This window comes from Antechinus flavipes, chromosome 6 (genome assembly GCF_016432865.1).
Source record: "Antechinus flavipes isolate AdamAnt ecotype Samford, QLD, Australia chromosome 6, AdamAnt_v2, whole genome shotgun sequence".
Taxonomy (NCBI): domain Eukaryota; kingdom Metazoa; phylum Chordata; class Mammalia; order Dasyuromorphia; family Dasyuridae; genus Antechinus; species Antechinus flavipes.
The window spans coordinates 119,210,794-119,236,761 of NC_067403.1; the positions used below are offsets into that span (position 1 = coordinate 119,210,794).

The 25,968-nt window shown below is 35.4% G+C and overlaps 1 protein-coding gene across 1 annotated transcript in view; it reads left to right on the forward strand.

Annotated features, from left to right (window-relative positions):
• Positions 1-25,968, forward strand: part of TENM3 (teneurin transmembrane protein 3) — an 808,000-nt gene that overhangs the window by 754,482 nt on the left and 27,550 nt on the right. The gene's annotated exons all lie outside the window — the stretch shown is intronic.

Sequence of the window (25,968 nt, forward strand, 5' to 3'; positions counted from 1 at the left end):
TAGGAAGGGTTCTGTCCTGCATTCTGTAATGCAGAGGGGTCCAGGATGTGCTAGGGGATGCCTGTTTGCTTTAGAGTCTGAAAAGATTTGATGGGGGCATCTTTTTTCATCTAAGTTGTTTCTCAATCACAGGTAAAGAGGAAGAATTCTCTCTAAAAAAAAAAAAGCCATGGCAATTCTTAATTCTTCCCAATTATGTTTTAGTCCATTTCCAGAGTGACAGAATCTGAAAGACAATATAGCTAAAAGAAGTTGGATGTGAAGTCACTCTATAACATCCAGCCTCCAATTCACACTAATACTGATGTGACCAGGGGAAGTAATTTAAATTCTCTGAGTCTCAGTTTCCTTATCTATAAATGGAGAACCCCACTAGGAGGTGGTGATGAAGGCTATATACATTTTTAGCACTACATAAAGATGTGTTCCTTATATTATGTACACTCAACTATACAGATCTTCTAAGACAAGAACGAGACTCCTCAGACCTATTCCAGTTCTGTCTTTGAAATGACATAATCCTGTGGGCTTTCAAAGCTTCTGAGGAATGACTGTTGAGAAACCATTGTGTATCTCTTTATTTAGAACTCGGTTATCTGGGGCAGCCAGATGGCATAATGGATAGAGCACTGACCCTGAAGTCAGGAGGACCCAAGTTCAAATTCCATTTCAAATACTTTAAAACTTCTTAGCTGTGTGACCAGGGACAAGTCATTTAATCCCAATTCCTTCCAAAAAAAGGAGAAGAAAAAGAACTTGATTATTTGTTATAAGATCATAGAATAAGAGCTGGAAGAACTTTGGAAATCATATAGTTCACCAGCACTATCTCCCATTTCACATTCCTTACAAATAAAGAATCTTAAATGTTAAGAAATGAAGAAATACTCCCTCCAAGGTTACATAGGGAATGAACATCTTCCCTTTCCACACTACATCCAAATGTTACTTCTTAAATTTGATAAGTTAGAAGTTGATAGTTATAAGCTAGAGATTTTCTTGAAGCTAAGTCTTTCTTAGTGAAAGCAATGTATGAATATTAGGAATTGTAAAATCTGGAACTTCTAAGGAAACTATCTAATCAATAACTTTAATATTCAGTAAAGGTCAGAAACAGAGGGAGGAGGGAAGATGAAAGTGAAAGACCAAGCTTGCTAAGGAAAATTCTTCTCCTGCTTAGAAAAATTATATTGGGAACTTTGATATGTGCCGAGTAACAATCCTCAGCTCCACCAGTATGGTAATGGCAAACCAAAGGCCTTTCCTGGAAGTAGGCACAGATATCTCCAATTAAGTCCTACTCTGGTGCTACATTATGGTATAGAGATATCCCTAGGCTCTTTGGGGAGGATATGCCAGCATAGCATGAGCCCTGGCACATCGTACTGAGTTGGAAAAGCTTTGAGAACAGGCTTGGCAACAGACTGTGGATTTCTCATCCAAGGACCAGACTAGCTAACTTTGGAGAAACTCATCACCAGAAGGTTGGCCACTGGGTGATGAATTTTTTGGCCACAATAACTCATGCATCCAAATACTAAGGCATGGAGGGGACCGTGATCTGCATTAGTGGAGGGAAAACCCCATACCAGTGATATCATAGCTCCTTTCAAGTACTGAAAGTCATAAATAAGTTTAAAGTAAAGAGAAGCCAAAGAGATTCAAAACTTTGCAGAGCCACAGAGAAGCCAAAAACAAGCCAAGGACTTAGCGTGCAGAGAATTCAATCTGTTGGGCATAAGGGACAGCCGGAGTTAGATTAAATTGCCATTATTAATAACAACTGAGGCTTAATAAGAAAAAAATCCAGATTTCCATAGCTATTCATATTTCTTTAAATTTTGTTCAACATTGTCTATCACTTTTTGTGTAATTAGATTAGCTCATTGTTATGCCTTGTTAATTTAAGTTTATGTGAAAAAATTAGTAGAAAAATGTTGTGCTTTTCCTCAAAATCTAACATATAAAGCCTGAATGAAACTTTTAAAGTCTTTCTCAAGAACTATAATTAGTTTTTGTTTTTCAGTATATATCTAAAATATTTTTCTTCTTCCTAAGCAATAACATGTTAAGATCTCATTATGACTCTTGGGATCAAAACAACATATTATCATCAACTCTATTAACTGCATATATGAGAAGTCTCTTTGTCCAGACCAAATGAACATAATCCAGGCAATATAATTTACCTGGTAGTACCTTAAACTACATGGATAGTAAATATTCAGCACAAGCCTCCCAAACCAAAAAATGGCAACAAATATCAGAGAGCAAAAAGAGTTGGAATTGGACTCTTGTCATAAAGCTTTCTGACAGCATCCAATTATAACACAGGAGCAAGAAAAAATGATGTATTACTGACTGATGCCTTTTTCAAAAGGCCATTTTTGGTAGCCCTCCACTGACCCATATCATCTATACTTTTATCATTTTGCTGTCTTGCTCCTCCCTTTCACTTGAGATCCTCCTCTTTTTTCCTTTTTTTATTCCTCTCCAGGAGTTCCCAGGTTTGGCTCTGACCAGCAGATAGTAGTTAGGACTAAAGAGGTGTCTAGAACAGTGACTATGAAATCCTCCTCCTTTTACTCCTGACAGAAATATTATTTTGCTGTTAATATATCTGGTTTGGGGAGGGGGAGGGGGTGTCATGTCTGGCTTTGGAAAGCACTTCCCTGAAGGCAAGGAAGTGAGAACTATGATTCATGGCTCATGATTCTAACAAAGAAAAGTGGGTGGAGCCCAGAACTGGAGGGAGGCAGAGTGAAATATTTCTTTTTGGACCCAGTGAGGGGCCATCTTTCCAAGGCCTGCAAATGGTTTAAGAACTAATGCATGCATCCTGATGAAATGAATAATATAGAGTAGGGATTTTTAAATAAAAAAGTAAATGGATTCTATGAGGTTTAGGCACAGTTTCTCTAACTTAAGATTTCAGTCTGTCTATTTAGGCATCACATTCTATATAAATGCTTACCAGTTTTACATAAAATCCTCCTTTCACATTCTTGACTCTTAAGTCCCACAGAAAGAAAGAAAAGCCCCACTCCAGGGGCCAACCCAAGAAGAAATGGATTTTTTTTTTAAGCCCAAAGGTTCCTAGCATAATGAACAAAGCAGTCTCATGTACCCATTTGCAGAGTATTAACATAATCAATGTGTTAGTAAGAGCCTGCAACAATTCCAGCCACTGTTCACTAAATCACAAGTATGCTGTGATTTCTTAAAAATTGGGCCCACTAGTGACTAAACACTTCAGCACATTGCATTATAGATTTGCTGATCTCAGAATTTTGTCCATAAAATATATATTGAAACCAGAAGATCTGGTTAAGAGTAGGAAAATGTCTGAAAATGTGGGTTTCAGACCATAGTTCCCTATAGCCTAAATAACCATAAAAGCTATTTTTTAACTCTTTGGAGGACTCCTTTCCTATCATATAACTTCACATTTTCTAGTAATAAGGGTTCTCTAAAGAGATGTTATATGCCTCCTTACATTTCTGTGTTCCATTTAGCCATTCTGTTGTTTTATTCCCTTCTTTCTCAAATTCAGCATTGCCTCCAACCTCCTCCTTTCCAATTTCATCAGCTACTTGACTTCTTCCACTTTATGGTCTCTAGAATTCTTTCTCCATCTCCTCAAGGATAGTTATTTGATTTTATTTGATATGATTTTATTTGAAATTCTCCTTGACCTCCTATTCAATCTAGTGCCTTTCCTTTCTAATTCCTACCTCTATCTTCCCAAGTCATTATCAATTTATTGACTTATAACAACCCTCTCTTCTGGTTTTCCTTTTTATCTTCATTGTTTCTTTACCATACTCTCAAAGATCCTGTTGATCCTCATTCTGCACTAATGATCATTAACAGAAGACACTTTGTCCTATTTGCTTTAGTATTCATTATTTTCACTGTTATGCCAGACAAGTATAACTTGCAAAAATCTTACTGCAATAGAATTATTCTGTTGAAGGGTTAACTACCAACATTACATGATATTTTTAGAAAAGTACTTTATAAAAGTCATAAAGCACTATTAAAAATAATATCTCACATTTATAGAATATGTAAAGCCTGACAATTTTTTGGCCACAATAACTCGTGCATCCAAATACTAAGGCATGGACAACAACATTCTAAGTTAGGTAGTTGAAATATTATCATTCCCAGTGTACAGGTGAAGAAACAATGTCAGAAAGGTCATATATGGTGACTTTTCTAGAGTGACACCGCTAGTGAATGTTGGACTTGGGACTAAACCCTAAACTACTGTCCATTTCATTTGACCAATCTGAAGTGAGTTATTAATGATGGCAGTTTTAATAATAATATTATCATAAAACATCATGGAATTCAAAGAATAAAAAAGATCAGTTCTCTCTCCTTCACATTTTATAAATGTAAAAATTCATCATACATTTAATAAATACCTAGTTCATGAAAAGCACTATGCTGGAACCAAGGACAGGACTGGGATGAGAATGAAGATTTCATTGTCATAGGGAAATCCTGGATAAGGAAGCTCCCTTTTTCTGCAATTTATGGAAGTAGGAAGATACTGAGGGCTTGAGAAGTTAGAATTGATTGGCTCAGGTCACATAGTCACTGACTATAGGAGGTGGGACTTGGATTCAGCCCTTTATTGCCCTAAGGCCATCTGGGGATACAAAGATGAATAGACATGAGATCAAACAATCAAAGGTAGGAGTGATCTTCTAAGACCTGGGTTAAAATCTTAATTTAACAGATGAGGAACTAAATCTAAGAGACATCTAGTCTCAAAAAAACATGCTGACATGTAATTTGAATCCTGGTCTTTGTGATTCCCAAGTCCAGTACTATCCACCTACTTAAGAAACTGAATAATCTTAACTGAAAAACTTAATAATAAGTAAGTGGACGAATGACCATAATACAAAAGAGAATGGATGCAGAGGACAGATTAAAAGCAATGAGAAACTTAAGGAGAGAGAAATCCCCTCTGGAAAAGTCAGGGGAATGTTCATGGAGGAAGGGATAGGTTGAACCTCGAAAGAAGAAAGATGAAGCAGATGAAGACGGGAATGTGGCTAGAATAGAGGAAAGAAAAATCAGACAGTGGAAATGTCATGGACTAAAACCTAGAGACTGGGCAGTTCGGTATAAGAACAGAGAAACAGAACAAATTCTGTTTCTCTGAAATCTGAAGGGCACAGCAGCTTTGAAAGGACAAGATCAAGAGATTTTTATTTCATATGGTAGGTATCAGGGAGCTAGTGAACAACATTTGTGAGTTATATCACCTGATAAAACTGACTTACTCAAGCATTAGAGTGAGAAAGGAAGAGCAAAGGAGAAGAGGTGTGAATAAAGTGGGTTATGGTGGGAGTGGAAAGGAGGGTCAAGATGCATAGGGCAAAACACGAGGGTGGTGAACATACTCCAGCTGGCTCCTCTCCTTTCCTCTTCTCTCTTGTCATCATTGACCCAGATTCTCTTACCTTAGATGGGGACGTTACTCCCCAAGTTCACCTCGGTTCTCAGCAGCCAGTTGGCACAGTAGATAGAGAGCTGGGTATGGAGTCAAGAAGACCAGAGTTGAACTGTGACAATTCCTGCTTTCAAGGATCTTACATTCTAATGGAAGAGTCAGCAGGTCTATATGAGTGTGTATATATCACAGATAGGTATGAATATATGTATATATACATATACACATATATGAAACAAATGCAAAGTAGTTAACAGAGAAATGAGAAAAGACTTCATGTAAAAGATGGTGGTATTTAAGTTGCATCCTGAAGGAAAAGGATTCTCTGAATCAGGGGTCAAAGGCATAATTCTCTCTATTATATTGATAAAATCAACTAAACTAATATTTGAATAGTATATAGGGGGAGCAAGATATAAGAAGACTGGAAATATAGGAAGGGGAGATCTTATGAAAGGCTTTAAAAGCCTTTTAAAAGATGATGTTATATTTGATCCTGGAGATAATAAGGAGCCACTGAAGTTGATGGAGAGATATTATTAGTGACCAAATTATGTCCCACATACTATATTAAGTGCTGGACATTAAACAGAAGCTAAGCAAGAAGTTTTTGATTTTATTAAGGAAAAATAGTACATATATAAATATGAAATCTATAAAAAGTAATGGTGGGTAAAGAAGGGGGGAGAAAGATTAACAAAGGCTTTCTATAGTAAGCAGCCCTTAGGCTGAGCCCTGATGGGATGTAACACTTTCAGGAGGTGGAAGTAAAGAGGGAATTGTATTGCAGGCCTGGGAATCAGCTGTGCAAAGGCATCAGAACAGTAAACATTCAGAATGTTATGTTCAGGGGAAAGTAGTCTAGTTTGGCTATAAAGGAGAGAGTATGACAAAGAGACCCAGGGAATAGAGAAAGATGTAATCAGCTTGGAGGGACAGGCTGCAGCCAAACAATGAAGGGCTCTACTTGACAAACAGGAAAGTTTGGATTTTATGTTAGAGGCAAGAAACAGGCTACTGAAGCATCTTGGTGGGAAGGTGGAGGGTAGCACCATCAGAACTGAGATTTAGGAATATCAATTTAAGCTACTCTGTGGAGGATGGGCCTGGAAAGGAGAAGAAATAGAAACTGGAAAATAAGGCACTATGCTTCACAGGCTTATCCTCAGGCTGAAAAAATGAATTCAGGAATTTGTTCTTTAAATGAGTTGTGCTTTCCTCATGGTATCTCCCTTTTCATTCAGTAAAAATGATAAGACTAAAATATAGTCCCCAACCAAATGAAGACCAGCCCAGAAACTGTGGAATAAATTGAACAAACTAATTCTAGAATTTGTCTTCAAACACTTTTACCTCACAACCTTTGAGTTTCAAGCCTGGACAGCATCACTCCATCAAGCTGTACATGCTGTGAAAATGAGATTATAAGGTGGGAGACACTGGCTCAGTTTCCTTGAAGCTTTGAAATATGTCACTCTCTCTTTTTCTGTAGCTATCATGAAAGTTTCCCAGTGCTCCAAAGAAGTATTAGACCAGAAATAAGGAAGAAAAGATTTTAAGCCATTCAGTCTTTGTTTTCTAAGGTAGGATCTCCAGTAGGCTACAGACTATCTCTGTTTTGAGGGAGCAGAACTAGAGTCAGAAGCTGCCCTGTCAACAAGATGTAGCAAAATGTACCAGGGCAGCAGTTAAAGTCAACATTTACCCAGCCTATCCAAGCTAAGGTGGCACAGTGGAGAGAATACAGACTTTGTGTCTTGAAACCCCAAATTCACTTTCAAGCTCAAATCCTTAACTAGGCAAGTCCCAATTTACTGTCCTCCTCAGTTAACTCATCTGTAAACAGAAATAAAAAATAGTATTTTTCCCAGGATTGTCATGAGGTATAATAGTTATAAATATAATGAATTATAGTAATTATAAAGATGTTATCTCTAAAATATAGAGCACTTTGCAAATCTTAAAGCACTAAATACATGCTAGCTATTGTTATTGTTACTGTCCGAAGGAAACAGAAATCCTGAGGGAAGAAAAGAGGCAGCTTCTATGGCTCTCTATATTTTCTCTGCCATGTTTGTAATATATAGGTAGCAGTCAGCTAAGTAGCAGATGATCCCATGATTTGAGATTTGGTTGATTGCTCACCTTATTCAGTGTGTCTGAGGATAGTAAAACATTTTACATGGACTACCCAGCACCTGATTTTTGAGGACTTCATAATGACAAAATTGCAGCTGAATCTAAGGAGATGATGTATTTCTCTAGGAGATAATTGTTAAAATGCATAAACCCTTGAGTTTGCTCCCAGAGGAATAAAATGCAAATTCTTTTTAATGTAAGTATTAAAGATGATCATGAAGCCCCACAGAATACAAAATCAGCATAGCAACATAGTGGGTCTGACTTGAATTAGGCTGCGGTTTGTCCTTGCTGGTTGGGTAACAATCAGAAATAAAGAAAAGAGAAATCTGTGCCCCACAGAAATGTTTCTACAATAGTTGTCCCCTCTGCAGCAAAGGAAGGCATGGACTTGTGCTTTTTGGAATCCTGCAGATTTTGTTGGAAGAAGTGACAGATATTTGAACTTCAAGGTTCTATCTCCAAAGCAAAGCCATTACAGACATCCCAAATATTCTCTTTCTCTCAGAGCTATTTTGTATTTATTAGTGGTATGCACATTATATCTCCCTCATCCAACAGAATATATGTCCTCCCAAGAAGTAGGAATTATTTAATTTTTGTATCCTCAACATGTAGTAAGGTGCCTTACACATAAGTAATTTAATACTTGTTTATTGAATTGAATTTAGTTATAACAGCTAATATTTATATATATAAACAGACCAAAAAGCATCAAAGTAGTAAAATTAATTCTTCATGTGATTTTTTTATTCAATCTACTTCAAATAAGATGAAATTATTTTTAGAAAAAGAAAAAAGTCATAAAATAATAAACTCTGCTTTTAAAAAATGATTATCCACATTTAAGAAAGTGATGGTGAAAATGTTAATGAGGCAGATTAAGTTTAAGATTAAGAGTGTCATGTTTACATTTTTTTCCTCAGAGAGCTGATTGTAAAAGGCTTCACAACAGACTGCTAACCTTGTCTCTTCTGAATCAGAATACTCACTACAATAAAAATTAATGTAGCTTTGTTTGAAGACCCACCAAACGGGAATTCACCATTCCGAGTCACAACAAGTGGACAACATTAACTATTAGAACATTTTCCTTTACATTGAGCTACACTCTCTTTGAAAGTTTCATTTGTCCCATCTAGTTCTGCCCTAAAAGAATTTTTCTGGCAAGGTTCTATTGGCTGAAGTCCTTGAACTACTACTGATGCTTGAAACTCAAATACTGGACAAGGCTAAGGTGGTCATTTACCACCATGAGGCAGACTAAGCACTAATCAGGTTATTGAAAGAGAGATAATCTCTTTCTTGTGAAATTTTTCAGTAAGGTAGAGTAATCTTCCCTCTAAACAGGCATCACCTATTTTATGATATCACCATTCACTTCATCCCTTTTTTGTCCATCATCAGCTTCTAATTCTTAATTCTTCTTTCAATATATCTCCAGAATGTGCCCATTCTTCTTTATTCCCATTGCTACTATCCTCTCAGGTTCTTATCACTACGTTATCATAATAGCCATCGAAGCTGCTAATTATGGACAAGGAAGAGAAGGGCACCTTCCCTTCACCTCTAGCCATTGCTTAGGATGAATCTGAAATGTTTGGCTTGGCATTTGACTTACACATGAAAATGCAGCTAATATATGTCAAAGGTGAGAAATAAACACAGTTCTTCCTATTGCCAAGGAACTGCTGCTTAATTCATTTTCCCAAAATACTGATAGGTTGGAATTCTAAATCAAAGAAAGATGATGCTTTACATGGTGTCAGTGAACTTCTTTAAAAAAAAAAAATTTTAGTTTAAGATAGATCGATTGATCAGTACAATTGGTCTCCTTTATTTATTTTATGTATTTAAAAGCATTATTATGAGAAGTATTCCTGTGTTTCACCAAACAAAGAGGGTCATGATACACAGAGAAAATTAACAGCCCCCCATCCTGGTACCCCCACTTTAAGACGTATCCCAAGTGGAATCACACATGGTTTTTCAAAACAGATGAGACTGAGCTGAAGGGCTTTGGCAGAATGAACGCCACCGAGTAAAAATTAAGTACCATATTTCTTAGCAGCTAGTCAGTGATGAGATTCATGGGAGTTGCTGTGAGTAGCTCTAGTATTTTAATGTAATTGCTTTTCCTAGCTTCTCTTTGACTGGTAATTCTAGATTTGTTTCAGTTCCAACTTGTTTCCCACCTGAGATTCTAAGGAAGGGAAGAAAACATCCTTGTCTTTGAGGTAAAAATATCACAAGTGAAAAGAACATTATTATAAACTGTGTATCAACAGCTTATCTTCCAGACATTTCCTTCTTGCATTAAGTATACTAATTGCTCTCTATGCAAATGTGAGCTTAATGGTACTAACAAGCTCAATGAAACAATTTAATTGCTACATTATGATGTATTTTCCATATGTATCAACATGAAAGAAGTGCCTGAATAGTAATGTACAGTGCCTTACTCCGTACTCACACAGGAGAAGTGGGGAGCAAGCTATGTTAAATTAGAGAATAAAAGTCCTGTACAAGGTAGAAAGAGAGCTTAGCCCAAAGCTGCTGCTCTCTGTTATGAGTCAGTCAACAAACATTTGTCAGGTATTAAACTCTAGGAATACAAAGAAAGGCCAAAGGGAGTCCCTGCTTTCAAAGAACTCAAGGTCTAATGAGGGAGGCAACATGTAAACATGTATCTTGGTTAGTACATGTAGGATAAATTGGAGATAATTATCAGAGGGAAGATAGTATTAAGGGAATCAAGAAAGGCTTTTTAAAAAAAAAAGGGAATTTTAGTTGGCAAGAAGGAGGCAGAAATGAGAGAAAGGAATTCCACATGAGGGAAAAGCCAATGAAAATGCTCAGTGGGGAGGTTCTTTTTCAAGAAGACTGTTATCAGGCCCTCGAAGTATGTGGGACATGTAAGATAAAATGTGGCTGAAAAGGAAAGGGAAAGAAAAGATTGTAAAGGGTTCTCAATATTTGATTCTGGAGGTAACAGAGAACCACTAGAGTTTATTGGGTGATGTGGTCAGACCTATACTTTAGTAAGAGTCCCAACAAGCTCAGAACAGGGAAGAAAAAGAATAATGGGGTTTGCCAACCCCATCATGTTCCCATGTGTGGGGGGAGAGAATTGGGCTCTCCAAACCAAATCAGTATATGATTGCCACCAGAAGCCAGGAGTCTTAGAGGAATATACTTGTAGAGAAGATCACGGCATGAAAGATCTGGTTAAGCCTAATTACTTTATAAAAGGGTGAAGAAACGGGTTCTTGAGAGGTAAAGTGACTTAGCCACAGTCACAGGCTCATCAGTAGTGAGGCAGCTAGACCTCCTTTCAGTCCACTGTTCTTCTACCATCGATAATATAAGAGACAGGAAAGCTTACCTTCATTCTGTGCCAAGAAGAGCACATCATTTGGTATTCACCCAGATGCACAGAAGCCAACCTTATACTCATGCAAAACATGCAGCTATTTTTATTTCTGTTTAACAGATTGATTTAAATTTCTTATTGAAATAATAATATTCATAAATCACTTTTTAAGGTTCATAAAGTGCTTTAATGGTACTAATAATAGTACCATTAATAAATGAGAATAAATGAAGAAGAACCATGAAGTTAAGGAATGAAATCTGAACCTAAGGAAGCTAAATGATACACACATACTCCTTTTGATCCATCTAGTATAAAGCTGTAGCCTCCCCAAAAAAGCACATGAATGAGAATATACCTGGGGCAAAAAGAAGAGCAGCCATATGATAGTTTCAACAATTATTTCATTTGGGAACAACCCACTTCAACTCATGTTTCTCCTGCCTTAATTTCCTTAGGAGAGGAGACCAGAAGGAGAATGGGATCCCATTCCACAGTCTACATAATTTCATATAGTTAGTTTTGCATTAATTGATTACTGTGTGCAAGACGAGTGCTAGGAGAGAGAATGATAGCTACAACAGAGTACCTGTACTCAAGGAATGTGTGGAAGGACAAATACATGAGTTAATAATATAAAGAAAAATAAGCTAAGTGCAAAGAATCGGTCCAGGCAACGTATTGTGAAAAACCTCAGAAAGAACGTATTTCTGGTGGCGAGAGTTCTGTCTCAAATACTTACTTTGTGACCATCAGCAGGATGTTTTATTTTTTGAGAACTCAGATATCTCATGAGGGAACTCCATTGAGTCCAACCTCTAAGGTATCACCCATCTCTAAATCTAAAATTCTATGGATTGGGACTTAAGAGGAAGAGAGTTCATTCTGTGCATGAAAGATGAAGCGAAGAAAGGCTCAGACCCAGAAGAGAATGAGAAACAAAATAGTCCACTTTGTAAATAGAGTTAAGGGAGATAAGGCTGAGTAGAGTACAAACTAATCCTCAATTTTAGACTTGATTTCATAGTTTCAGGGCCCATTTTTGACTTGCTTAAATGTGTCATGTAGTTTCAATAGTAAATCCAGCCCCAATCCATTCCTGAAAATCTTTGAAATGACAAGTTAACAACCATATTGTAGCCTGTGGATTAATTCAGACCCAAGTTTAGTCATTCTATGAGTGCCAGGAGTTCAAATTTCAAGCCAACAACAAGTATTTTCACCCCTCCAAGTCCCAGTTTTTTCATCCACTGAGCTGGGATGCTATCTTTAGCACAATATTACTGAAGAGTCAAATGTATTTAAAATTCTTTGAAAAAGATGAAGTAGTATATACATGTCAGATAATCATCATCATCATAATTTAAGGTCAAACGATGATTGATCAGAGGATGAGTAGACTCTACCAATGCAAAGCAACAAATATTCTGAAATATATATTATACACACACACACACACACACACACACACACACACACACACACACACATATATATATATGAGTACCTAGGGGCAGCCTGACATAGTAAACAGAAAGCTAATTTCAAAGTCAGCCAGCTAGCCCTGGGTTCAGGTACATTATGTGGCTGAGTCATGGTGTTGAATATGGTACTGAAATCCAAAAAGTCACAAGAACACCTCGAGGAGGAGTAAATGGAGAATAAATGAAGAAGCCATTTTTATTGCTGAGAAGCAGTGATGGAAAGAAGTCCTTTTGCCCATTTTAAAGAAACTTTTCAAGAGCCATAAATTGTTTCCACTGGAATTAATTTACAGCATCTTTTGTGTACTATACTAAACATGAGAGGTTGATGGCTGTCTGACTGAAGTAAGTGCTGGTCTCCAGTGAGGCGTGGATTTCTCCACAGGAGGAAGAGGGCATCTCTTCACCATCGAGGCTGGGCCACAGGTTTTGCTCTGAAGGGTATTAATAAGGGATCTTACTTTATAGGAGAGTTAAAAAGAGATTTTTAAAATGTACTACAAAGACTCAAACATCAAGTACGGGCAGAAATACAAGGGAAATTAAAGAAGAGTCAGTAGACAAACATCAAATAAAGGCATCCATCCCAACAGGCAAGAGAACACAAGGTGCTGGAGAGCCTGAGGGGCTTTGTCTTTTCCATTGAAAGCCTTTTGGGAAGAGAGGTCAAGGGGAGCAGGAGAGAATGAAGTTGTGTTATGAATTTGATGCTTACAAGGCTAAGACTAAAGGAGGAGGAGGGGAGAAATCAGGAAGCTGAAGGGCTGCTCACATTCCCTGGATGCCATTTCAGTGTTTATCTAAAAAGCCATTAGAGCAGAACCACCATTGTCAACCCCAAGCTGGACAGGTGTGGTTCATCACTAAGATAGACTAACATTTATTTGAACCAGAAAATTGTAGAAAACTAGGGAATCCATAGAGATCCTTTCCATCCTGGACACATTACTTGACCTTTTCATTAGCACTCACAGTCAAACTATTCCAATAGGCATCTGGATATGTGTCTTGTGAAACCATTCTTTTTATTTAATCTTTTTTTGGTGGGGGCAGACAGGGGAGATAAACATGATGAAGTAGCAGAAGCCTACAAATGCTAAAAGGTTTTTGTCTCTACCCTTGTCCCCCTTTAACTACCACATTTCAACAACAAACCAGTCCCTCCCTTTAATTCCTCCTCTAGGTGAAGTCATTATTGACTCACTTGTGACTTTTCTAGTGGTTGTTAATTGGTTTTCCTGCCTTTAGCCTTTCTCTGCTCCAATCTATCATGAATACTTCTACAGCATTTTAAAAAAACAAAACCCTGTGATGTATAGAGAACCCCTGGTGAGGAAACTGCCTCTACCAGAATAGATCAACTAGCATGCAATTTATGATCTTGAAGAGTTGTCCCAGAAGTGGGGAGGAAATAAGGGATAAAGAATAAAAGAGAATTTGAGAATAAAGTTACTTGCCCAGGGTCACACAATACATATGTCAGACGGGGACTCACATAATCCAAATCCTCCTGACTCCAGAATCAGCTCTCTGTCCACTACATATGCTTTTCCCCTAGGTTAATCTTTCTAAACAACTGTCTCTCTAATGACTCCCAACTTTTCAGTTTTCCCCCATTGCCAATTGAAGGAAGGAAAGAAGGAAAGAGGGAGGGATTGAGGGAAAGACAGAGGGATGGAGGAAGTTATTGAGCATCTCTTGTATGCTAGGAACCATGCTAAAAGGTTCACAAATATTGTCTCATTTGATCTTCATAACCACTCTGAGGATAGGTGCTATTATTATCCCTAATGGGATAATTTCCAAGCCCACGTAAGGCATTTCAAGATTTCCATAAGCTGTCCAATCTTCTTATAAACTTCCATATTGTCCCTTCTGTCAATAAGAAGTTTGGCCTGCTTATCACGCCCCACCTTATTCCTATGCTATTTACTATTTCTTACATTATCCTCCCCTGCCTCTCTACCTCCTAAAATTCTTCAAGGCTAAGTTTAAATCTCATCTTATAGAACACAGGAATTACAACAGGTATTAGAAAGAATAATAGCTTTGAACTCAGAAAACCCAGGTTCAATCTGTGTGACCTGTCTGAGCAACTTGTAACCTCTCCTGTACTCAGAGCTATAAAATGAGATAGTTGAACTAGGTAGTACCTAACATCCAATCAACTATCAATCTATGATCCCAGGGATAGCTAGAAGGAACTGCAGGGAACATCTAATTCAGTCCAATCATTGTGAAACTGAAGTTCAGAGAGGTGCACTTTCTCAGAATCGCACAGATTGTAAGCAGCAAGTGCACTCCCTTCTCCAAAATACTTCTCTTATTACCCAATCCTTAATGATTTATTCCACCTAGAAACCCCTATAGTACCTGCTGAGTAGCAACTATCCTCTATTTCTTCAATGTCTTGTATTATTAGCAAAAAAAAAAAACAAAACCAGAACAATTGCTTTGTATATAATGTTTTAAGATTACAAAGTGCATTACATAGATTATTTCATCTTTATTGAGCCTTATAAAAATAACTTTTTTCTTTCTCATAAGTTGTATTGATACCTTTTTTCCTTAAATCTCCCAAATTTCCCAGAGCCCATCCCTTATTACAAAGAAACTGATGCTTCAGAATGCTCTCTCCTCAGCTGGATTATGAGCTGCTTTAAATCAATAATGTGACCAGCATTTGTTCAACACATAGAGGAGCTAGAATAGAAAGACAAGAATGGGACTTTTTCCCCTTATAGAGCTCACATCCTGTTGGCCATATTTTTCACCTCCCATACTACCTTGTACAGATTCAATAGCATCTTAGTGGCTTGGCTGCATTAAGGCCATTCCTCTTCAGGTACAAATTTAGATCTTCGGAGGCCAAAACTGTTGAGCAGAGAAAATCCTCACTTAACCCTCTAGCACATTAGCTCTGCTGCCTACAAAGGTTACTTGTATTTTTCTTTCCAAAAGTACCCAACAGTAATAGGTTGCAGCTTGAATGCTCACCATCCAATGCTGTATCTCACGGCGCTCAGCATCCTGCGATACAAAATGCCTGCCCAGCATGAAATGGAATCTGTGGCAAAGCCATACAAAGAAGAGGGTCAAAGGTTGGAGAAATGCTTTCTCTGTAAGAAAGATGAAGTTTTCCTTTCTGGAAATCCAAACTAGCAGAAGGGTTGGGAAAGGGCAGGTCAGGGACGGTGAGACAGTCGAATCAGCCATGTGTTTGCAGGTGGCATAAAGGGCTAGCTGGAGCTATCATATGGTTCTGCACCTTCAGTGAGGAGCCATGATTGAGCAAAGGAAAAGAGGTCAGGGCACAAAAGTTTTAGTAATGGTCCTGTCACGGATTCATGACGAGCTTAAATCAGACACTTAACATTTCATACCTTAGTTTACCCATCTGTAAAAATAAAGAAAATGCTAAAGTACCTACATGTTGCCCAATCATTCACAGGACTCTCCAAAAAAAATTAGCTCTATAAATACCATAATTAAGTATCACATAAAGGCATTTTAGCATTTAGGGGTTTCTATAAGAAACTTCATGCAATTTAGAACTAGGAAAAGATTCTTACTTAGCATCAAAAGAAAGCAGATTTTTTCCCCCTATTCTTGATACAAAGTAATAGGGAATTCTCAAAATCTCTGGTATAAAGCACTAAAAGTAAAGCATTTTCTCCTACCTTTATTGATGAATTGTTTGGAGATATTATTCTTTCATAGGATTTAGAGCTTATCTTGTCTGTTGCTCCCTCATTTTATAGATAGAAATACTGAAGGAAAAATAGTTCTCTCTCAGGGTCATATGAGTAGAACCAGAACATTGATTAAAAAACAGATTTTCTAACTTCAAATCCAATAATCCTATGATACTATACTTTGTCTTTGGGGAAAAAAATGTCGGACTTGGGATGGATGGGTGAGGAACCTTAAGAAAGATCCTGTTTCAATGGGTCTTATTTCTAATAATTGTTGCAAGGGGTGCCCTTGGGTGCTCTAATTCCTTTCTCATTCTCACATTCCTCAAATAAACCTGAAACATCTTTAACCAAAGTTATTTAAAATAAATGCAATAAATCATAAGATGAAAAACTGTGTGAAATAATTTTTAGCAAAATAATTTAAGCAAGTAGTGTCCCGAGAGCTCAGTCAAAAACTAAAGTCCAACACCAATCTTTGCAATGACCAGAAGTGAATCCCCTCAATCTCCAATAAGTTAAGAGTATAATCACTCATTAAACTAGAAAAAGTCAGATTGTGGACTTAATAATTAGACTATATATTAACTTACATTTTAAGGGATAGTCTAGTTAAGTTCAGAGAGGTCCTTTACTATGGTGCTTTGGCGATGAATTATTTTTTTTCCACAGAAGCTGAAGACCTAAACTCAGAACTGAGCAAAACTCCTTTCTACAATCTACATAGCAAATGGCTATCTAGGCTTTAAGTCCAGTGATGGGGCAACCCACTAGTTCCTAGAACATCTTATTCCATTTTGGGACAGATCAAACTGTTTGTAAATCTGCTTCTTGGCAACCTCCAGTATTGATCCCAAATCTGTCCTCTATAGCCAAGCGGAGTAGAGCCAATCCCATTCCTCCTAAAGATATCTTCCAATATTTGCAAACAGCTATTATATGTCTCTTAACTTGTCATTTCTTCAGGCTAAGCATCCTCACTTTGATGGAATCCAATTTAGAGATAGTGATCTTTAAACTCATCTTCCCAAACCCCTTCATTTTACATTGAGGAAATCATGATATGTGATCTGTCCGAGGTTATATGAGCAATGAGTAGATTTCTTCTGCGTTTCTCCAAGTGGCAAGACCTCAAAGCCTGTCTCACCATCCTAGCTGTCTTCCCCTGGATTCTCTTCTGCTTACTGGAGTCCTTTGTAAAACTTAACACAGTATTCCAGGTGTGGTTTTATCTGGGCAAAGTACTGCAATCTAATTCTGGACATGATACTATTCTGAATGCAGCCCAAATGGCATTAGCAATTTTTGTACTATACTTCAAAGATGACAAAGAAGAAGGAAAGAGTAAAGGAAGGGAGAGAGGGAGGGACAGAAAGAGGGAGAGATGGAGGAAGAGAGGACAAAGGGAGGAAGGGACGGAAAGCAGAAAAAAGTATTCTATTTCTCCATCATCAACATCATTATCTCACCATCCTGAGCAATGGGCCTATTCCTCGTTATCTTATTCCTTCCTTTTTTGGTTTCTTTATTATTTTAGGGCATCACCTTACTATATAGTGAAGAAGGAAAAAGGAGATTTTTTACATGAAAAAAATACTAAGTAGTTTGTGCATCAAAAAGAGAAAAAGAGAAGCTAGATAGGATATTGTTAATTCACAATTCTTTAGGCCAGTTTTAAGGTATGGACATGTTAACAGTGTGGACATGTTATATGGCATGCTGAGTAATTCATTGGATAGAGAGTTGGGCCTGAAATCTTAAAGACCCACATTCAAACTTTCTCTCAGAATCTCATTAGTTGTATGATACTGGGCAAAGTCACTTAAAACTCTCTTTGCTTCAGTTTCCTTATCAATAAAAATAAGAATAGCTACTAGAATTGTTTGGGTGGTTAAGTGATTTGTTTATCAAGCATAGTACTAAACTTAAAGCACTGTATAAATACTAGTTTATCTTATTTCTTCAAAAACAGTGTATGAGATTAAGAAAAAAATTCTTTTTAGACTTACCAATAAGTAACTGGATTATTTAAAGGCTTATTAAATTCACAGCACATTATTTTCTGATATTATCTCTAACATTCCTACATCCTGTCCTCACTCTTCCCTGCCCTCTAACCCTTTTCTAGTCATTTTAGTTTTATGTTCTGTCTCATTTTTTGAATTAATCAAGTCTGTGTGTCATTTGACCATGAGAGAAATGCCATTTTTCTCATCTATTGTTTTTATTTCTTTTTATTTTTCAATTCTTATTTCTTGTTTCTCCCTTTTTTACTGAATCTTTTCTACCTTTTTTTATTTGAAATCTCCCTACCACTACTCAAATCCTTTAGAGTTCTTTCATACTTTAAAAAAAAAAAAGGCAGAAAATGAAAGTGAGGAAAACATGCTTCAATCTACACTGTTAATCCATAAGTTCTCCAGTCTGGAAGTGGGTAGTATGTTTCTTAATGAGTCCTTTAAAATTCTGGTTGGACACTGTGTTGAACAGAATTACTAACTTTTTCAAAGTTAATTATTTTTATTACTGCTACTGTGCAAATAATTATCTTGTTTCTGCTCATTTTACTATTTTAGTATTCCTATTTTCCCACATCCCCTTCAACAGTTGACAATTTCTTTTTTGTCATCTTAAACAATATGATGGAATTATTTTATATTGGAATTATTTTAAGTTGAATTTCTTTATTAGAGATTCAGAATATTTTAGCTTCTTCCTCTAGAAACTGTTTATTCATAACCTTTGACAGATTATGAATTTGAAACTTTTATAAATTGGAATCAATTCCCAATGTTTAAGAAATGAGACCTTTATCAGAGAACTTTGCAGCAAAAATTTTATCCTAATTTTTCTGCATTTCTTCTAACTTTGCTTATACTGATTTGTTTGTGCAAGAAACTTCTTAATATATTTAATCAAAATTATCCATTTTACCTTCTATGTATCTCTCTATTTTTGTTGTGTCATGAACTCTTACCCTATCCCTGTCTCTCACAAGTAATTTCTTTTAGACTATTGTTTTGCTTATGGTATCACCCTTTATGTCTAAATTGTGTATCCATTTTTAGTTTATCCCGGTGTACAATGTGAGATACTAGTCTATGCCTAGTTCCTTCCAGAGTGCTTTATAGTTTTACCAATAGTTTTTGTCAGCTATTGAATTCTTGTTCCAACAGTTAGAACTGTTTTTATTTCATCTTCACTGATTGTGAATATTTGAGGTTATCGAATTCTTAAGCTACCATGCTGATTTGCTTCTGTGTATTATGTACCTAATCTATCCTATTTAACTTTTCTTTCTTCCTTCCTTTCTAACTCCATAAAAATGTTTTGACAGTTACAGCTTTATAGTTTAATTTGCAGTCTGGTCTACTAGACTACCTTCCTTCCTATTGATTCCCTTAATATTCTTGACCTTTTGTTTCTCCAGATGAATTACGTGGAAGGGAGGGGAAGTGTTTCTAGTTCTATCAATTAAGTGTTTAATAATGTTATTGATATGGCACTGATTAAGTAAATGAACTTAGGTATCATTGTCATTTTATTGTATTGGTTTGGCTTTTCTATAAGTAATTAATATTTCTCCAGTTACTTAGAGATATTTTTGTGTGAAGAGTATTTTATAAACATATTCATCTAGGTCCTGTGTGTGTTCTGGCAGGTAGACTCCCACATATTTTATGTTATCTCCAGTTGAATCTCTTTATCCCTTTCTGATAAGTTTTGTGGGTCATCTATAGAAATGCTGGTAATTTATATGCATTTATTTTATATCCAGAAACTTTACTGAAGTTGCTAATTGTTTTGATTAGATTTTTTAAGTTGATTTTCTAAAGTTCTCTATACTATCATAAAATTATTTAAAAATGAGTTCTGTTTGCTCATGGTCTATTTTAATTCCTTTATTGCTATAGCCAGCATTTCCAGTTCAACATAGAATAATAATGTTGATAATGGGCATCCTTTTTTCACTTCAGTTTTATTTTTAAAAGGTTTTTTAGTTTATCCTCATAGCAGATAATGCTTATTCTTTGTTTCAGATAGATATTTCCTATTCTTTTAATATCATTTTCCTGTATTTTTAACAGTAATGAGAGCTGTATTCTTTCAAAAACTTCTTATGTATCTTCTGAAATAATCATGTGATTCTTGTTCTTTTTTTATTGATATGGTCACTTTATGCTCATAGTTTTCCCAATATTGAACCAACCTTCCATTCCAGGTATAAATCCAGCCTAATCACGGACTTTTTTCTAGTATTTTATTTAAAATTAATTAAAATTTTTACATCAGTATTCATTAGAGAAACTGGTTTAAAGTTTTCTTTTTTTCTATTTTTGATTATCCTTGATTTTGATATCAAGAATCATATTTGTGTCATGGAAGAAATTTGGTAGGATACTTTCTTTACCTATTTTTAAAATAGTTTATGTAACATTGGAGTTAATGTATCTTTAAATATTTAGTAGAATTAACTTATAAATTATCTGGTCCTGGGATTTTTTCCCTTGCGTTTATAGATTATTCATTTAAACATTGTTCAGTTTCTTTTTCTAAGATGGGGTTCCACATTCTATTTTCTGTTCCATTAGGCATTTTATATTTTTATAAATATTCATTTAGAGAATATTATTTATTGGCACATAGTTGGACAAAATATCTCCTAAAAATTGCTTTTATTTCATCTTCACTGATTGTGAATTAATGTTCTTCATTTTTTGATAATGGTAATTTGGGTTTCTTTTATTTTTAAATCAAATTTGCTAATGGTTCCGCTTCTCCCCCCCCAAAAAAAACAGATCCTAGTTTTATTTTCATAATCTCTCCTTTCAATTTTCAGGGTTTCTATCTTAAGCGTTTAATTGGGAAGGGGTTAAATTTTGGTTTTCTAATTTTTTTTTTAATTGCATGTCCATTTCTTTGATCTGTTCTCTTTTTAAAATATTTAGATGTAAATTTTCCTCTAAGTACTGCTTTGGCTACATCCCACAAATTTTGTTATGTTGTCTCATTGTCATTGTCTTTAAATTATTAACTATTTCTCTGATTTGTTCTTTATTATTTATTCTCTCCCTCATCACTTCTTCTGGATTGTTATTTAATTACCAGTTAATTTTTATTCTATGCTTTGAAGGCCTTTTGTTGAAGGCATTTATTGCAATGAGATTTGAAAAATACATAGTTAATATTTTTTGCTTTTCTACATTTGTTGGTGGTTTCATACCCTAATATATGATCAGTTTTTTGTGAGGGTGCTGAGAAATATGTAAACTTTTTTCTGTACCATTTAGTTTTTCTTCACAGGTTTATTATGTGTAAATTTTCTTTAAAATCTTTTCAACTAGTTACTATACTTAAAAACTATATGGTACAACAGATTAAGAACCAGCCCTGGAGTCAGAAGGATACAAATTCAAACTCAGCTTCAGACACTTACTAGCAATCCAACCTTAGGCAATTCACTGCTTCCCTAAAATTAGCATCTTCAGCTCCCTAAAATTAAGATTTACTTAGGTCAAAGAGGGATAAATTGAGGTTCCCCCTCATAAAGAATTTTAGCTTTTCAATCATTTAAATGCTATATGCTATTTGGTCCCTATATAGGCAGTACTGAAATTAATTATCTATAGTACTTTTTAGCAAATGTAATTTATTTTTCTTTATTAAATAAATTTATTTTTGTTTTTACTTTGTCTGAGATCATGATTGCTACCCCTTGTCTTTTTTACTTCAATTAAAGCATAAGAAATTTTGCTCCAATTCCTTACTTTACCTTATTCAGGTATGTTGTTTGTTTGTTTGTTTTTTATAATAAATAACAAATGTTGGATTCTTATTTCAAATGCTAGCCTCTTCCATTTTATAAACAGGTCATCCCATTCATATTCAGTTATGATTATTAACTGTGTATTTCTCTCCATCCATTTTCTTATAATTATCCTTCTTATTTTTTCACCATGTCCCTTTCTTCAATCTGTTTTGCTTATGTCCCTTCCCCTTTCTCTTTAACTTTCCTATTGAAAAAATTATTTCTGTACCCAACTATGTGTATTTATTTTTTTTCCTCCTTGAACCATTTGAGAAAAATATGTTGTTCCCCCCTTTCCTGTACTTTTATTTTCTTCATTTACTTCATTTACATACTTCATTTACAAAAGATTTCCCACATTTTTCTTCTCTCCTGTCCCCTCTTCCAGTGTACTTCTTCTCCACTCTTCCATTCTTCCTTTGAGATCATGCAAAAGAAACTCTGATCTTTTCATCAAGAGGGATTCAACATCTTCTTTTATGATTTAAAGTCTTTTTCATTAAATGTTTGGTTTTCCTGCTTCTAGGATCATACTTAGTTTTGCTGGATAGGATTATTCTTGATTGTGATCCAATATCCTTTGCCTTCTGAAATATGATATTCCAAGTCTTCTGCTCCTTTGTTTTGGCTGCTAAATACTGTATGATCTTGATTGTAGCTCTACACTATTTATAATCTTTATTTCTGACTGCTTACTGTCTTTTTGACTGAAAGCTCTATATATTGGTTACAATATTCCTATGAGTTTTATTTTGGGGTTTCTTTCAGGAGGTGATAGATTCTGCCCTCTGATTTTGGACAGTTGTCTTTTATAATTTCTCGTAACATGACATCTACAAACTTTTTTGTTCATAAGTTTCAGGTCATCTGATGAATTTATTTATTTATTTTTCTGCTGAGGCAATTGGAGTTAAGTGATTTGCTCAGGGTCACACAGCTAGGAAGTGCTAAGTGTCTGAGACCAGACTTGAACTCAGATCCTCCTGACTTCAAGGTTGGTGCTCTATCCACTGCTTCACCTAGCTGCCCACAATTGATGATTCTTAAATTATCTCTCTTCAATATATTTTCCAGATCAGCTGTTTTCCATATTTTCTTTTATTTTTTTTCCTAGTCTTTTGACTTTGTTTTATTTTTTCTTGATATCTCATGAAACCATTAACTTCTATTTGGTCAAATCTAATTTTCAAGGAGTTTAAGATTTTTTGTCTTTTTTACAATGCACAGATTTTAATTTTTAAATTAAATTCTTTTAATTATCTTTTCTTATGTTTCTTCCATATCTTTTATTTTCTTTTAAAAATCATTTTTATCTCCTTTAATATTTTGTTGGGTTTGTGTCCCATCTACATCTTTTTTGAAATTCTGTTTATATATGTTTTTGCATCACTGTGTCTTCAGTGTTTGAGACTAGAGGTTTCTTGTCACCATTGTAGCTCTTTATAGTTAGGTTCATTTTTGTTTTCTCATTTTTCAAGCTTGCTTCTTGACTATGGTTCTGCTTACTTCAGGGGATGAAGAGGAATGTCTGACCTGAGTATGTCCTTTTATGTTCCGCTGCTGCTTTCAGTCTGTGGGTCTGCAGTGCTTATGATGTGAGGTGGGCCAGGGAGACATCTGCTCACTCTCCTCCAGGTCTGAGTTCTCTCTACAAGTTAGGTCTGTGGGCTTGTGTACAGTTAAGTGTAAGCATAACACTGCTGGGCTAAGTCACTGTTAGTCCACTGAAAGGCTCTTCAACAGGACAGCTATACTACTGGCTCCCCTTCGGTATTAGTTTCCTGTCCTGGTTATTCCACTATAGCCTTATGTTGGGCCAAAAGTTAGAACTGAGTTGCCACTCTACTCTTGGGCCCAGTTGTTAGGTCTCTCTCTACTCTGGATCTGTGTTCTTTTTCTGCCCTGTAACTCCTATTTCAGGTTCCTTTCAGTTCCCGGATATACCCAATCCCTTCTACTGTATCACTTGCAGCTGGCCAGGTCCTGCCTGCCCCCAAGACATAACTGTCTTCCTAAGCTGCACTGAGCTAGAAAAATGACTCACTCTGACTTCCCCCTCTCCTTCCCCCCACCCCCCAGGCTTTCAAGTTCAGAATTTGTTTGTCAAACATTTTCTAAGTTGTTGGGGAAGACTTGTGCCAGGGAGCTAATGAAAAAAATGTTCCCTCTCTGATTCCCATTTCAAACTTTCTAGAATAATTTCTTCCCTGTTTTCTTTCTCTCTTTTTATAGCATACTTCCATCTATCTTCATAATGTATCCCTTAACAAATACTTCAGAATGTGACAACTTAATTTACTACTATGATCTATTTTACAAGTTAAATTCTACTTTGCCCCCTTTGACTTTTTAATTTTTCCTATTATCACGTTCTAATGTTCTAATTAGAACATTAGAATGAAACAGACTTAGATCAACTCTATATTACAAATCAATTGTCATTAACGCATCAGAAAAATATATGTTCTATTTGCATAAAAAATGTGAAATAAATAATTATGATAAAAACCTTCCATAGAAACATCGAGAAAAGTGATGAATATGGATGATATAGTATATAAAAGAGCACTGCAATATGGAAAAAGAAGACTTACATTCATTTCCCACCTCAAATACTAGTAATGTGACCCTGGGCAAGTCAGGAGTTGGCTTTGGGTTACACAGGCATCTGTTTCTATTCTCCACTTCATTTTGTAGTGTCAAATATGTCTAGTTGTACAGATGTACTTTTAGTCTGTAAGGCAAATACACATGAAACTTTAAAATGCTTTTGCTGTGGCCAAAATTAAATTCTTTGTTCTTTAGCTATAGTTTTATATTTCCCTGTTTTTCCTAGCACAAATCATCTTTTACAAATTTTTCACCGGCACTTTCATAAATTGTGAAACCAAAAGATGCTTTCAAAAAAATTATAATTTCAACTAATGTATATTTAGAGTAGATGTTTAAAAGTCAAGTTCTGTTTCCTTATATTTTAGATATCTTAATTTAAAATTAGTTTAAAAGTGCTTAAGATGGGGGAGCTTTTTTGGGGGTTAAGAATTTGAGAGGGAAAGGAAGGATGATAGTAATTCAAAAAACAATGAAACAAAGAAAGGAAAGAGCATCAAGGATGCATTTTTTTAAATACACGGGAGAGTGCAGAAAAATGTTCAAAGAGTTCATAGGGTAGTAGTAGAACTATTATGTTAAATCATATGTATTTATTCATAATTTTAAAAAAACTAGCTGCACATAATTGAAATTCATGGCATTATACATATATAATCTTTTTCTTTTATTTGTATGAGGAAATGTTCATATTTGCTAATGTTTATAAAGTTCATAATTATGAAAAAAATTTCAAATATGTACCATAATACCATTAAGCATATAAGTGGAAAAAATGATCAAATCATATTTCTTTCATTTTGTTGAATTAAGATATCACCTACCTATATTTATGTTAGTATGGATAGTTCATTATCATTAAAAACATGGAAATTATTTAGTGATGTACTACAAAAAATTATTAAAAATAAGGTGACATAAAATATGACTTATGGAATTAGTTGCATTAGTGAGATGTTTTCTGTGCATATTTGTCCAAATGTATTAACATGTTTCATTTATCTTATATATGTGTCTATGTACATATGTATAGGTGCATATGTATACATATTTTTATTATACTTGAAAGTTATAAGGTTACAATACACTGTCAAAGATAACGTGAGATAAATTTTTTTTCTTAAAGTCTATAATAGTACATTCAGCCTAGTGTGATGTTATAAAAAGAATGAAGAATGCTAAGGAATTTAATACCAGCAAACACGTTCCCTTTGAAACGGCAAATTAGATGTGCAGTAAGATTTTGGTCACACTTCAAAGAATAATGTGCTGAGCTGGAGAGTCATCCTGTTTACTCTTGCTCTCCCGATTGAGGTTTCTATATGTTAAACAGGCTTTTGACTACTTCAAAGTATGTTTGAAGTCCACACTCTGCATATCTCATG